The sequence below is a fragment of the Phodopus roborovskii genome, unplaced genomic scaffold (genome assembly GCF_943737965.1).
Source record: "Phodopus roborovskii unplaced genomic scaffold, PHOROB, whole genome shotgun sequence".
NCBI lineage: Eukaryota > Metazoa > Chordata > Mammalia > Rodentia > Cricetidae > Phodopus > Phodopus roborovskii.
The window spans coordinates 103,218-119,367 of record NW_026125529.1 but is presented as its reverse complement, the minus strand read 5'-3'; the positions used below and the strand labels follow the sequence as shown (position 1 = coordinate 119,367).

At 44.3% G+C, this 16,150-nt stretch overlaps 1 protein-coding gene across 1 annotated transcript in view; it reads left to right on the top strand.

Moving 5' to 3' along the window:
• Positions 1–567: 567 nt before the first annotated feature.
• The window catches only part of LOC127216131 (cullin-1), a 75,060-nt gene continuing 59,477 nt past the window's right edge, over positions 568–16,150 (top strand). The window contains exon 1 of the mRNA XM_051176679.1: positions 568–751. The gene's annotated coding sequence lies outside the window, so the exon portion shown is untranslated. The remainder of the gene's footprint in view (positions 752–16,150) is intronic.

Here is a 16,150-nt window from a genome sequence, read left to right as displayed (position 1 = left end):
CACTGAGGCCGCCGCGGTCCATGTCAGCTGCCGGGACCGGGATCAGCGCGCAGCAGAGGGGCGGGGCAGGCCGGGCCGGTGCAAGCCCCGCTCCCGCCGGGCTCCCGCAGCCGCTTCCGGAAGTTTCTTCAGAGCCGGGGGCCCCCAACCTCAGCTCATCCCCCACGAGAGGACCGAAGTGGCGGGAAGCGGAGACTTGAGAGGCCGAGCCGACGCGAGGGCGGCGGGAAAACCCGGCGGAGGACCCCGCGCGTCCCGCGGGGCCCGGCTCGGCCTCGGGGAAGCAGGGGCTATGCACGGCCTGCAGGTAGGAACGCGGGCGCCGAGCGGGGCCTGCGGGAGGGCGGGCGGTTGCGGCGCCGCTGGCCGGGCGATGGCAGCGACGGTTTTTCTCGGCCCCCTCCCTCCCTTCCTCCCCCGCCCCCGCCCCCGCCCGTCCCCGACGCCGATGGCGGCGCGTTCCGGCCCTCCCCTCCCCCACAGCTTCGCCCCGTGGTCGCCGGAGCCGGTGAAGCCGGGAGGGCGGGGAGCGGCGGAGGGCGGAGGTTGCGTGGTGCAGGCGGCGGCGGCGGCGGGAGGAGGAGGAGGGCCGGCAGGCGGGCAGCAGGGGAGGAGGAGGAGGAGCGGGCGCCGTGTCGCACGCAGCTCCAGGCGGGGCAGCCCGGGCGCTGAGGGACGCGGCCAGACCTCGGCGGGCCCCGCGAGCACCACACTCGGTCGCCCGAGCGTCGGGGGGCGCCCGGAGATGCGGGTGAGTAGCGCGCTGCTCGGGCCGCGGCGGCGGCGGGAGGCGGCGCAGGCCCCGGCCGAGCCGCGGCGTCGCAGTGACTCGGGCCGCGGCGGCGGAGCCCCGGCTGCCGGCGAGGCCTGAGGCGCCGAGTCGCGCCGAGCCGCGGCCGGGCGGAATGGCGGCCGGGCAGGGAAGTCGTGGGCGGAGGACGCCGAGGGCGGAGCGGAGCGGAACGGAGCCGGCAGGCCCGGGCCTGAGTCACCCGGCCGGCCGGCTGGGCTTGGCCTGGGCCGGGACTCGCGGGGCCAGGCCCGGGCTACGCACTGGGAAAAAGCCGGACTCGGCGCGGCCTGCGTGTGTGTGTGTGTGTGTGGCGCCGGCTTCCGCGCCTCGCGCGCCTCCCCTCCCTTCCCCTTCGGCCCTGTTGGTTCCGTCGTGCTCTCGGGGAACCCGGGGCCCGCATTGTTGCGACGGTGCGGGGCATGATTATTGGGTAACAGTGCCGCCCCGGGCTCCGCTCCCTCGGGAGCGCGGCCCGCCAGGCGCTCAGGGATGCGCTGTGCTTTCCCTAACGCACGGAGCCCTGAGGCGGCCGCCAGCGCACTGGAGTCGGGCTGGGCCCAGCGCGGCGGCCTCGGCGCGCCCCCGGGCCCGGCGGGAGCGCGCGCTCTGACCCCCAAAGGTAACCGGGCGCCGGGCCAGGCGGACCGTGCCGGGGGGTCCCGGGGCTCGCGCTCCGCTAGTGTTAAATCCCGCGTGGTCCTGAACGCCCCCTCTTCCTGTCACCTGTCCACGGATTAAGGAAGGAAGGAAGGAACGCATGCACGCTTATTCCTTGAGCCCCGATCTTCAAAGTTACGGGAGCAGCCAGGTCTGCCAAAGAGAAGATTCCCCCCCCCCTCCAACGAGGTCCACCGTTGGTGCTCGTAGTTAGTTCGGAGTCGTTGGGGGCTTGCGGTAAGGGCGCACGCACTAAAATGCAGCCGAGTTGTCCGAGTGTTGTTAGTTGCTCGCTCTTTGCTGGAGTGTCATTAAAACAGCCAAGGGCCGAGAGTGGGAATAAATGATCACTTTTTTTTTTTTTTTTTAAGAAAGGCGCTTACAGGAGCGACACTGGAGGAACAAAGTTCCTTTTTACTTTAAGTTTCCAGGACCTAAAAAACCTAACCACACTGAAGAGTCGAGTGTAGTTCAAGAAAATAAGGACATGGGAGTTTTCTTTGTGCGTGAAAAGGTTTCAAGGTGTTAGATTTTATTTTTACTTAAAATGTGTATTTGTTGCTTCCCGTAATAAGTTGAAACAGTTCTGTATATCAATTTAAATTCTGAGTATGCAAACACAAGACTGGCCTGTTTTTATCTCTTTTATGCCCATTTTTGGAGGTTTTGGGGGAGCACTTCTTACTAAGCCTTGGAGAAAAGGCCAAGTGCTTTCTGAAAATGCTAACCTTCTCCTTTCCTCCCTCCCCATTGGCATCAGTTTTAAAAAAAAAAAACAAAAAAACAAAAAAAAAAAAACTATTTTTCTAAAAAGCCAAACAACTTTAAATATGCTAGAAAGTTTCACCAGTTTGCAAAACTGTCTTTACTGAGCCTTATGGTCAGGCCCTGGTAGGTGTGGCCCGAATTCCTAATATGCCACATACATCTGAGCTGATTTGGCCAGGTGTCTTCTAGGAAGCTTCACCTTCTTTATTTAATTTTGTCGGTGCAGGCTTGTTGTCCATGCAGGCTTGTTTCCCATACATTTTGACTATGAGATCATTGAAGATAAGGGAATAAATAAGTCCTTTACTTTGTATCCCTCAAATAACATAGAACATGATCTTGGTGGTGCCTTGAATGAAGTTTCTGGACCAACTAAATTAATCCTACTGCCCCTAGTTTTGGCTGCAGAAAGCATAGTCCTGTTGAGCTGGTTAAGAGTGCAAACTTTATGTTGCATGCTTCTCTAGAGTGAATTTTGTCATTCTTGTGTCTTCCCCCCATAACTGGTTACTATGTCCTAGGGGGGAATGTTGAAGGTTTCTTTAGTTGTGGAAATCCAAACAGTGTGAAATAATACTACTGGTTTAAGGGGTCACTATTCAGACTTTTCCAGTTATTGATTGATTGATTGATTGATTGATTGATTGATGAAAGCTTGCTTTTATCCCTTTGCCTTTGAAGTAAATAGAGTTACTATTTAAGGCTGCTTGCGACTGGGATGGTAGGCGGCCCAGTTGTACCAAAAGTTTCTGTGGGAAAGTTTCAGTATGGAAAATGAAGTTAAAGGAACACACTTTTAAGTCAAGCAAAGTTACCTGGCATTCCTCAGATTTAATTTGTTAGGGCCTCCAAAAGTTGTGAATTACTTGCAGTTTGAGCCCTCTGTAAGTCCCAAAGCATAGTCTCTCTACTCTTACCAATGAAATCATAGGGTGAGTTGTCTTTGAGGATCAGTGGTTTCATTTTGAAATTATCTTTTAGATGTGTCTGGAGAGAAAGCTGTTAACTGTCTATTGTAAGGGACAGCTCTAAATTCATTTTTAAAGTGTGTGTAAGCAGACATGCTTGCATGTGTATGAACCACACAGTACACTTGTCTAGCCACCATAGCATACATGTGGAAGCCAGAAGACAAACTTGAGTAGTCTATTTCCTCTAGCTTGTGGGTCCCAGGAACCAAACTCAGTCCCTTAAATCTTGGCAGCAAGCACCTTAAGGTGGTCTTAAGTGAATCCATCTAAGTTTTCTTTAGGCCCTTAAAGTATATGGATTCGTGGGAATGCCGTAACTTTTAAACAAGCGGTGCACCCTGGGGAACTACCTTATAAAAGATAGCATACCATTCATGTTTGACCACCAGAATTCTAAAAAGCCCACATCTGATAGTATTTAATTTTCCCCTTGGGAAACCCGGGCAGAAGAGAGATAATTCTGCTCGTGTTCAGCTTGATTGCATTTCTGTTCTGTGTGAACTTCATGTTTCCTTCCTTCTTACCTCTTGTCAGCTTCGGCATCTCCATCTCAGGAAAGCTGGCCCTGCATCCTGTCTAGAAGCTTTCCCTGGTCCTCATGATGTCCTGCCTATGGTACTATCTCAGTGCTTAACCTTCTGATGACACTTGGTGGTTTCTTCCACTAGACTGAACTTTACCCAGGGATAGGGAAGAACAAATCCCATCCTAGTACCTAGCACAATGTTCATGTCAACATTCATGTACATCCTTCCATTGCAAAGCCCCATGAAGTGTAAGGACTGACGTTTAACACTCCTTGTAGAAAAAAGAAGGGTCCTGAGCTTCGTGTAGTTTCCATCAAGGCTAAGAAGGTATAAAGCCCAGGTGGGAGGTTAGAGCAAGATGGTGATCCCAGTTTAACTTTAAATTTTAAATTTATTTATATGAAATGGAGAGAAAGATTAGTAGGAACTAAAGTGAGATCACTTTTTAGGATTGATGTCTGATCATTACAACAGAATGCATCATACGTAACTATGGTTGGCTCCCAAGAATGAGTTCCTGGTCCTTCAGAAAACACTGGAGAAGCCAGGCAGTGGTGGCACACACCTTTAATCCCAGCAGAGGCAGGTGGATCTTTGTGAGTTCAAAGGCCAGACTGGTCTATAAATTGAGTTCCAGGACAGGGCTACACAGAAACCCTGTCTCAAAAAGCAAAAAGAGGAAAAAGAAGGGAAAAGAAAACATTGGAGAGAACTTAGGCACTGATGGTGTAGACAAGAACAGTTGTGGAACTTTGAGTGTGATGTTATGACTCTTGCAAAAATTCTTAAAACCAGTTAATAAGCTAACAGTTTTTTAAAGGCCTGTGTCAGAAAATACTTAAGAAAACAGGCTGTCAATTTTAAGTTTGTATAAGTATGCACTGCTATAAGTAATTAAAATGGTTTAAGTAAGTAAAATGGTGGTGATTTTAGGTGAAATTATGTGCTCTTAAAATATTTTTTAGAAAAAATTAACCAAAATATAGCAATTTCAAGTCGGGGTAGAGAAACTTAATACCAAAAATACAGACTTTAAAGAAGATGGTCCAATTCAGAATTGTAATACATCCTTATAAAATATTGTAAACAGAATAAAGGGCAAATGACAAACTAACAAATGTTTTTACTACCAAATTTAATTTTTAGACTATCAAAGAGGGCTTGAAACTAATGGATTTTTTCACATGGCAAAAAAGGGGGGGATAGCCTAGAGTAGAAAATGTGAGGAAGTTTCGGCTTCACTAGTGGAGTTCACAGAAGTGGGAATTGTGATATTTTAAAATAAGCCACTCCTGTTGAGAAGATGGAGAAGTATGCCTATTCATTGCTAGAAAAATAATCTAAGTAAATGTAATTTTAAAAGTCCTTTTTCATGTGTGGGTGTTTACATGCATATATGTATATGTACCATGTGTGTGCCTGGTGCCTAGAGGCTTAAAGAGATCATTGGATCTCTCAGAACTGGAGTTCCAAGCCACCATGTTGGTTTTGGAAACTGATCCCTAGTCCTCAGGAAATGCTCTTACCTGCTAAGCCACTTGTTTAGTCCCCACTAAGTACAATTTTTCAAGAGCAAACTGCAACAGAAACTTTCAAAATAGCTAGCCTGATTTTAAGTGCTTTGTTAATGATATAGAAAGTGATAATAGATTAATGATTCCCTCCCCCCCTCCAATGTGATTGAATGCCTTCTAACCCCAAGAAAAGGTTTGTCCATGTTGCTTTTGGCTGTCATGGAGCTTGCTCTGTAGACCAGGCTGGCCTGGGACTCAGCCTATCCCTGCCTCCAAGTGCTGGAATTAAAGGCGTGTGCTGCCACCACTTGGCTTAATGCCTTCTTATTGTGCATTTTTTAGTTTGGAGTTATTGTGGATGACTATTTTAGCATTATTTAGGTAAATATTTGCATTTCTGTAATACTGTATTGTATATTAAAGTACAAAAAATACTAAAAATTAATATTTAATGTATACAGTTTGTGTGAGTATGAATTTTTGGAAGACAAACTGTTAGTAGTGATTATCTTTAAGAAGTGGTTCATTTTAGTTTTTTTTTTTTTTTTTTTTTTTTGCCAGTTTTTATAGTGCACACTTATTTATAGATAGACAACTGAATTGGAAGTTTTTGGGGTCAAGGTGCTGGGGATGGAACCCAGGGAAGCCTCAAACTCTGTATGCTAGGCAAGTCCTCCACCACTGAGCTACATTCCCAACATAGTGAGATAATTTTCAAAAGCTTAAGTTCTAAGAAAATAGTAATATAAGAACCACTGCCAAGGTAGGCCATTGTGCTTATTCAGTGCAGAAATGACTTGGTATTTGAGTTACCTGCTCCCCCTTCCCATGTGCTAATGAGTAGGGGGGTCAGATGTCTGACTTGGTAGTCCCATTCTTTGTCTCTGTTCTCATTCATCCCCCTGCATCATTTTCTACACACTTTAGACCTTTTCCATTAAAATGTCTCAATCTCATGAAGCTCACTATGTTTTGATATTTTATTGTTTATTTAAAATAGCCTTCTTAGTGGAGGTTTCCTTTCTTTTCCTTTGAAGATATATATGTGTACACAAGTCTGTGTACAGGCACCTACCAAACAGTTGTGCAAGTCAGAGGACAAACTTGTAGCACTCAGCTCTTTTCTTCTACTATGTGGGTTCTTTAGATCAAACTCAGGTCACCAGGCCTGGGGGCAGGGCCTTTCCCTGCAGAGCCATCTGGGCAGCTAGCTGAGCATCCCATCCTGTTTTGCTTAATTCATAACTCCTAATAGGAGATACATTTTAAGTTGAATGTTGGAACTGTAGTGCCTTCATGTGTAGTAATAAAACTAAAAATTAATTACTTGACAGACACAGTGTATGCTTTGGAAAACTGCAAGATTTCAATTTTTTTGGGGAGTTGAGAGAAGATAGGTACACAGAAATTTGCATAAAATGCATAGAAACTGTCACCAGATTCAAGAGGGAAATGCCTTTACTACATAGAATACACTATATACACTAAATACACTATATATACACTAAAATAGTTATCTCTGCCTGATAGGCATCTTAAACTCACACCACAGAGAAAAGGTGAGAACTTAGTCCTTCCTTCCTGGAAAGGTTTGGAACCCTGTATGAGCATGAGGTTGATGAGCCATGGAGCTCACAGACTTCTAAGTCCCAAATGGAGTGGTCCGAGGAAGGGTGCAGGTGCCAGGCTTACTTTGGGGAAGTGGAAGAGTGGCTTGGGAAGGACACCAAAGAGGACGGGTAGTGTCGCAGAACACTGATGTTCAGCACTGTCTGTGCCAGACGTGCATATATGTGCTTTCTGACTTACTGGCTGCTGCTTCTCAGCTTTCCCCTCGCAAATGCTCACATTGGCAGAAGTCCATCTTTGCTGTTCTGGTTGGAACTAGACTTTGACATGTGTCACAGAAATGTATGATGTTAGTCACCAGATAGTCTGAAATTCAACTTGAATGCTTCTTATTGGGTATAGTGATGAAAGACCATCTATTTCAGAAAATATGTAGAGAGAGGTAGGCCGCTATGACCAGGGGACCCAGAAGATAGAAAAAGAAGGGAAGTTATAGGGATGTTGAAGACTCAGCCTGTTGTTAGCTCTTCAGTGGTAGTTTTGTACATGTTTGGGGTATAATTGACTTGGCCATTTGCACTGTTTGAAAGAATTCGGAGGTATGGCTTTGTTGGAGAAGGTGTGGTCTTGGGGGCAGTGTATTGCTACTGGTTTGGGCTTTGAGGTTTCAAAAGCCCATGCCAGGACAGGCACATGTGCACTCTGTCTCTGTCTTTCTCGCCCTCTCTCTGCTTGTGGGTTAGGATATAGCTCTCAGCTACTTACTTCTCCAGCACCACTCCTGCCTGCCACCATGCTCTCTGCCATAATGATAAATGGACTAAGCCTCTGAAACTGGAAGCCAGCTTCCAATTAAAGGCTTTCTTTTATAAGCGTTGCCTTGGTCATGGTGTCTCTTCACAGCAATAGAACAATGACTAAAACAATATATGTGTGCCATGTATATGTTTGGTGTTAGAGGAGGCCAGGAGAGGGTGGTCAGATCTTCTGGAACTGGAGTTAATAGCTGTTGTAAGCCACCAAGTGGGCACTGGGGACCTAGCTTGAGTCCTCTGGAAAATCAACAAGTTCTCCGTTTTGTCATTCCCTTTTCTTTTGTTTTTAATGTATGACATCACTTTGGCTATTCCAAAGTTTTGTTTCTGTCCTAATATTTATAATGAATAGACTCATTTCTACCTGTTAACTCCTTTTTCAGAATTAAAAAAAAAATGTACTTGTGTATGTGTGTGTTCATGCACAAGGGCACATCACCACGAAAAGGTTAGAGGACAACTTTGAGGAGTTGGTTTTCTCTTTCCACCATGTGGACTTGAAGATCACACTCAGATCATCAAACAAGTACCTTCATCTGCTGGGACATCTCACCAGTCCCTTGTAATAAAATCTTAGTGCTGCTAAAACTGTGGGAGGAAATCTGGATTTTTGTAATTTTAGTGTTATCTTAAAAAAAAAAGTATATTTTCATCTGGAAGCATGAATAATGATTTTCAAAATATGCTGCTTGAAGATAAGCTTGAAAGCCCTTTGTGAGCAATACCTGAATAAATGAAGCAGGTTACGGGACAGCAAAACTATGACACCATAGTAGTTTTGTTATTGGGCTTATTGGGACCTTGGTAGGCAAACGGCTGTTGAGCTGTAATTTATCTCCCTGCCCTTTTGAATTTTTTTTTTTTTTTTTTTTTTTTTTTTCATTTTGACAAGATGTCTAGAAGTTGTCTGGGTTAGCCTTGACCTGTCTCTGTAGCTTAGGTTGGCCTTAGATTTGGGAACACTTCCCTGGCCTCCTTAGTAGCTGGAATTATAGGTCTATGTTATCAGTTCCAGTCATCTGTGCTGATTTGCTTGTTTTTGAGGCTCCCTACACTACACAAGTGCAGGGACGTGTGTGAATCTGTGCAACACCATTTACAGCTGGTGTAAGGGTAGCCGACATGAACACCTCCAAATGGAGATTGGGCTTCAGGCTTACGTAAAACACACGCAGCAGGGGTCTTCTGTTTGGTTTTTGGTGCTGGGGAATTGAATCTAGGGCCAGACTCAGATATTGCAGAGGAGCTGCCCTCAACACTCCTTGCAATGTCATCTTCTGGAGAGCCTGAGGTAGGAGGGCCATTGTAACCCGGGGAGGGTAGGTCAGCCTGGGTCCAGTTATGAAGACAAAAGCTAGAAACCCTAGTTACCACTTTTATATTTTGACGGATAAAAGCAGGTTATGCAAACTGAAGATTTTGTAATTAAAAAGAAAACCAAACAGTTCAAGAAAAATCTCCAGCATGTACAAAATTCTGGAGGCTTATCTGTTTGAAAACATCTTCTAAGGGGAAGTTGGTATTGCAGGATGAGACAGGTCATCTCAAAAACGGACAAAACCCAAAGCAGGTGGGGGCATCTGAGGGACACCTAAAGTTGGCCTCTAGCATGCACATGCATGAATACACATACACACAGATGGGATGGCTCTTATAAATGCAGCATGACCACATGCTCAGAATGGGGGTTGGCAGATGAGGTGACATGGAACTTACTATGAACTCTTGGGTACTACCAGGGTCTCCTGAGAATGGAGGGGTGCACTTAACCCCACATTTCTTTGTTTGGGGTCAGCACAGTAGAAAAATGTTTTCAAATCAAACAATGTAAAACTCCCAAGTTGGGTCTGGTGTGAAGAATGAAAGCCTCTACTACTCAGCAGGCCAATGCAGGAAGATCATGGATCAGGTTAGCCCCTACAACCTAGTGACCTGCCTTAAAGAATAGTAGTAAGATAGTAAGCATGTGTAACACAAAAAAATAAAAACCCACAGACAGGTTTTGGGGTTCAAGCTGAAGCTCAGAAAAGCAAAGCAGCCAAGCCACTAGAGAGTTCTTCACTCTACCCAGGCTCAGACGGAAATGGGCCATCCCCATCCCGTTGACTGCAGACTGTAGTGCTCTCCGCTAACCCTCAGACTCCCCGAGAGTCACTCAAGGCCTTATGCTCCTCTCTAGTGCTGGGATTAAAGGCGTATCATCCCATTGTTGGGGCCACCTTTGTGTGAGCTCTGTCTCCTGGGATTAAAGGTGTGGCTACCACTGCCTGCCCTATACGGCTAACTAGTGGTTTAGCTTTGCACTCTGATCTTCAGGTAAACTTTATTAGATTACAAACAAAATACCACTACAAGGCTGCAGCTATGCAAGAGAGTGCTTGCCTAGTATTCATGACCCCTCCACGCATCAACAAGCATTGAAATAAAAGAAGTGCATATTCTCAACTAATTTGTAGTGGTATAGGAGGAAGTATGCTTGATTGCTGGCTTAACCAAGGAGAGCTCTGAGTTATTTTAGCACAATAGAATGGGGGGTTTTGAAATCCCTGATGAGGTGATAAATAGCTTCATGTTCCCATGATGTGCTACTTTCACACTCTTATTGAGCAGGAAGTTCTTCAGGCCTTACTCGCTGACCACAGGACAAAGGGTCACTGTGCACATGAAACTGTTGGAAACTGACTGAGTAGGACTGTGGAGACAGTGAGCTGAAGGTAGAGCTCATTGCCTCAGTCTTGCCATATTTTATCTTAGCCAAAGCAGTTGTCATGCACAGACCTCAGAGAGAGGCAAAGGGAAGGGACAAGGGACCATTATCATGCACCGGTGCTGGGAACATTTTGGTGTGGATTTGGGGACATCACTGGCTCAGTCAGTATCATCATAGCAGAAGTATTGTGGAATTTACAGGCAGTATTTATTTACTTGATTTTGACTGGGAGACTTGAATTGTCCCCAAACAGACAATGAAAGAGATTTAGCAGTAAAGAGATCTACTAGTAAGTTGTGGAGTGAGAGTTTCAAGTACCATACACTCTGGTAGTGTTTCTGTATAGTACAGCAGGCATCTGAGATGCTTAAAATCAGAAACTTTGAGGACCAGCTCAATGTTCCAAGTGGGAAATTCCATATCAGATTTCATGTGACCTGGTCACTGTCAAAACCTTGGCACACTGATAATGCTGTATAAGACTAACTTCATTTCAGCCTGTGTTTGTAAGATGTGTGTAGAACATAATCTTATATGTGTCTATGACATTCCAAAGTCTGAAAGGAAAAAAAAAAAAAAAAGACACTGGTTCTGAGCATTTGGATAAGAAATACTCACCCTGTAATACATACCTTGTTAGGTCCTATGAGGTTTGTTTGTTTCCTCTTTTTTGTTTGTTGTTGTTGTTGTTTTGGTTTTCCGAGACAGAGTTTCTCTGTATTGCTTTGGAACCTGTCCTGGAACTCCTTCTGTAGACCTGGCTGGCCTTAAACTCACAGAGATCTACCTGCTTCTGCTGAGTGCTGGGATTAAAGGTGTGCCCCATTACTGCCAGGCTCCTACGTTAGTCTTTAAAAAATAGTTCCAGTTGCTGTTTACTAAATTGATTTCCTGACCTGTACGGTAATAATAGATTATAGCTCTCAGTTTGAACAACATAAATGCTATATAAGTGGATGATCGTGATAAAATATAATTCCATTTTTCTTTAGCAGTAGAACATATTAGATTACTAGTCTATATCATTGGAAAAATAGGATTCAGCTAGATTATTGCCCTGAGACTGAAAATTAAAATTTAGTTCTTAGTAATTAAAACTAGATTATTTGGGGACTGATACAAAGATGGCTTAGTATAGGTAAAAGTGCCTGCAGTCAAGCCTGACCACAGAGGTTAGTCCACATGGTGGAAGGAGAGAGCCAACTCTCAACTCCTGCAGGTTGTCCTTTGACACACATTCTCTCTCTCTCTCTCTCTCTCTCTCTCTCTCTCTCTCTCTCTCTCTGTGTGTGTGTGTCTGTCTCTGTCTGTCTGTCTGTCTGTCTGCTCTCTCCCCTCCTCTGCGGCACAAGCTTCTTTCACCCCATAAGTAAGTATAGAAAAAAATTTAACTAGATTTTGACAGTCAGGTCAGTTCTATGGCGCCTTTGGAGCCTCATGTACATATATTTCTTGGCAAATTTTCAAGTTTTCTAAATGTTCCTGGTGTCCTTGTAATCAGTGATCAAAGTAGGAAGGGTGTAGAGGTTGGCTGAGCTAAACTTCAATACAAATTAAGTGATTTTTAGTACTTTTAATGTTATTTAGAGATTTAGGCTTAATTAATTAGTCTAACAATCATCTGGTACCAGTTCTAAGAGAACAAAACTTATTTACTAATTACTAGATGTTTTGTATGAGCAAATTCCATATTTTATGATATCTGAGGTTTTCTGTAGTTGAAAACATATGTTTGAGAGAATGATTGTGTAAATATGTATATTCAACAATCAAGAAGAACAAGAATGATCAAAAGGAGAAGGCTGCTGGATTAATTTTTGTAAAACTTTGAGGGTCTGATGTCAGAGCTTGGCTAACTTCAGAGGGTCCTAGGAGCAGGACAGAACTGTGACGCTCGATGTATATATTTATTTGCTCTTGGTCTCCCCCAGGATTTATGTGTGTGAGTATTTGCCCACACGTGCATGTGTGTATCATGTGTGTGTGCTAGGTGGCAGTGATCAGAAGAAAGTGTTGAATTTCCTGGACCTGAAGTTACAAATGTTTGTGAGCCAATAAATGGGTGCTGAGCCATGGTCCCCTGCAAAGTATCCTCAGAGAGTCAATTGTGTATTTTGAGTACAGTTGAGTGCTAAAGGTTGAACTGTCAGCAGGCCCCAACTCTAGCCGTAGAACCATGGGCCTGTGGATCAGTGGTTTGCTTTTGTGAAACCTCTAAGGGAGTGAGACTTTGTGTTTACAGATAGTCATTATACATACACTGTCAGTCTCTGCTTCCTGACTGGGTCACTGTGACCAGCTGCCTCATGCTGCTGCCACGCCTCCTCCTTCCCAGTGATTGTGTACGTGTAAAACTTACTTAATAAAACATTGTTTAACCAAATAGCAGTAATTATTAAGAAAGCCTAATTTTGAATTAAGAAAGTAAGCATAACATTTAATATTAAATAATATATTTTGTTTACTAGTGTTTTCTGTCTTGTAGAATATGTGTGTTTCATGTGTGCAAAATATAAATCAGCAATGAACGTCTAGTTTCCTTTTTAAGGAAAGTTTTACAAATATTACCTGAATAAGTTCATTATTCCAGTACTGTCCTTGTGTTTAATGGATTGTAATCATTTTCTAGTAAAGCATATTAATTAGAAGCTCATGGGTTTTAATGAGCATCTACTACTCTAGGTTTCAGAAGGAAGAAAGTCATGATTGGCAGGAAGGGTTCCTACTATGTCACAGCCATCTGGTGGTGAGCTGGGACACAGTGTTGAGGTTACAAAAGACTTGTTTAAGGGAGTGGAAGGCAGAGAACATGGTCTGTTTTGTATCTAGCTGTGAATTCATGGTCGCATAAATTCAACCATGAGACATGCAGAAAGGGTTTTTGAATAAGGTATGTGATTTATTTTTGGTAATTGAGGCATGATAGTTGTCATCCTGTTTATTTGTAAGTTATACTTGCACTATAGCTTTGGAACTGACCTCATTCTGGTGTCATAATGTAATGGCAGATGAGAAAAGGCTCTCACATCTGAGGTGTTCTGGGATCCAGCTGTGATAGCGTTATCAGGAAAAGGCAGCCCCTGTTGCTGTTGGCTACAGAGTCTGCCACCCTCTTCTCACACTTGCTTTGAGTGTGCTGGTTTCCGTCTCCATTGGGCTTTTGGCTGGTTCTCTGGCTTCCCACTCCTAGTAGAGCCCTGCCTGCCCCCGAGTGTGGAGGATTGAACGCAGGGCCTGTGTACAAAGCCCTCTGCCACTGGCTATTCATCTGGAGCAACATTTTTTATGGCCACCAGTCTCTGGACGGTTACTTCAGTCGGTGACTTTTCCAGAATAGATCTTTCCATTGATTGCACTGTGTTGCATTCATCACATGAACTCCTTTTGGTTTGTGTTTCTGGCTGTGTGTATTCAGTGCAGCATAGAAGATGCTGTGTCTCAGTGGCTTCTACTGTAAGTGCCAGCCCTCATCTCTGGGTTGTTTGTTCGTTTTTGTTTTATACTTTGAAGATGAAGATTTTACCCAGGCTGATGCCTACACCTGTACATTTCTGCTTATTTCTTGAGGTGTGGTTTCTTTTGATCTTCACTTGTTTTGTTCGTTTACACTTACATTGACATTTATCGGGCAGGCATGCACACCATGACACACTATGGAGGTCAAAGGCAACTGTCAGGAATTGGTTCTCCTTTAGTTATGCGAGCCCAGGTGGTCAACCTCAGGTCATCAGGCTTAGAGCCTTTACCCACTGAGCTGATTGACTGGCCGGGTTTTATATTTTAAACTGTGCATCTGGGCATTTTCATTTTTTGTTCTTTTCAGAGTTAACGTGTAAAGTTAAGCCCCTTGTCTTCTTTCTCTAGTTGTGCGTCCTCACATAACTCATTGCCATGTGAGGTTGCTTCAGGCTTCCTTATTTTTGAGGTCTTACAGCATGAGAACTTTTAAATCAAGTATTCAGTTTAGTGCCTCAGAAAATTTCACAGAAACCCACTTACAGGTGTCTAACTGATCATTTAGCTTGTCTAGAACAATTGTGAAACAACTCACTTTTGAACTCCATGTTTGTTTACAATATGTTAAGTGATTGTTCAAACCAGGTACAATTGGTTGGGATCATACAGGCAGCTATGTTTTTTATAGCTCTTACAATATATCTTTTTTACTTAATTTTTAAAAATTATGTGTATAGGAGATTTTTGCCTACATGTACCACAGTTATGCAGTCAGAAGAAGGTGTTGGGTTCCCTGGGAGTTTCAGATGGTTGTGAGCTACCATGTGGGTGCTGGGAATGGAACCCAGGTCCTCTGAAAGAACAGTCAGTGCTCCTAACTGTTGAGTCATCTCTCCAGCACAGTTTTTGTGGATTGTTTTTGTTGTTGTTATTTTGTTTTTGGACCATGAGAAATGTTCATATGTCACAGACTGTCCATCTGAGGCTTAACCTTTACTTTCCATTTAAAAGCTAGTAAGTGTATTTTTAACTACTGTAATCTCAGTATTGGTGAGTATAAATGATACTGACAGTGACTGTCACAGGACAGTGAAAGTCATTGCAGTGTTTCCTCTCTCCCCCTCCTGTCTCTCTACCTCTCCCCTCCCCTCCCCTCCTCCCCTCCCCTTTCTCTTGTTTTTCAAATAGAGTTTCTCTGTAGTCCTGGTTGTCCTAGAATTCCCTCTGTAGACGGCTACCTGAGTTCTGGGGTTAAAGATCGTAACTTCAATTTGTTACTGAAGAAGAGTACTGCAAAATGCTGTGGTCTCTTACCAGCAAGGGGTTGTCACATTTCAGACAGGTTAGTGAAAATAAAGATGTCTCTTTCTTCATTCACAGTGACCCCGATTTATCAGTGTTTGAGTGTGAGAGAGGGCACAAGTGTGTTCATAAGAAAGTCAGAACATAACTTTCAGGAGTCAGTTCCCTCTCTCCCACTTGAGCGCTTTAGTACCCAGCTCCTTGTTAGCCCAATGCCCCTGAGTTCTACCAGGGAGCCCACCAAGGGCTCTCACTTCCTCGCTCCCCAGCCAGCGCCCTCCCTCCTGAAGGTGGCTTTTGCTTTTGCTTTTTTTTTTTTTTTTTTGTTCTTTATCTTCCTAAGAACAAATGTGCTTGTGACTGTGTGTTGGCATTTGCTCTTCCGAAAACATAGAAGGTCTCCTGCTAGGATTAGCTAATGTTTGCTGAGAAATCTTTGTGTGGTCAGCACCCAGAAGCCCTCCTCATTCCTTTCCGTAATTACACAGGCCACCATGGTGTGGACATACCAAAGTGAGATCTTCTTGTCCCCTGTGTTTTTTTTTTTTTTTTTTTTTTTTTTTTGACTAATTGCTAGTCTTTTGCAGTGACTAAACTTGAATTTACTTGTGATTTGGGATTATTTATTTAGGGGAGAGATTCCTAGAAGTGGATTTCAGGGTGAAGAGTAAATGTTTCCATTTTTAAGGAAAAAATAAACTTACTTGAATCATTGAACATTTCTGAGTTATAGCTAGGTTGAAATTTTTTTAAAGATTTATTTTTATTTCAAATTTTGAGTATATAGGGAGAGATATATGCAGATGTGTACAGAGTGCACAGCTGAGCCACTAGTTAGCCATAGAGATAGGCAGTGGTGGCCACACGTTTAATCCCGGCACTCAGGAGACAGAGGCAGATGAACCTCTGTGAGTTCAAGGCCAGCCTGGTCTACGTGAGAGTGAATCAGTTTAAAGGTGATCCCAGCACTTGGGATGGCACTCCTTTAACCCTAGCACTAGGGACTTGGGGACAGGAGTGAGGTGGCTGGGCAGAGAGAGGAACAAAATAAGGTAGGAGGAGACTGGA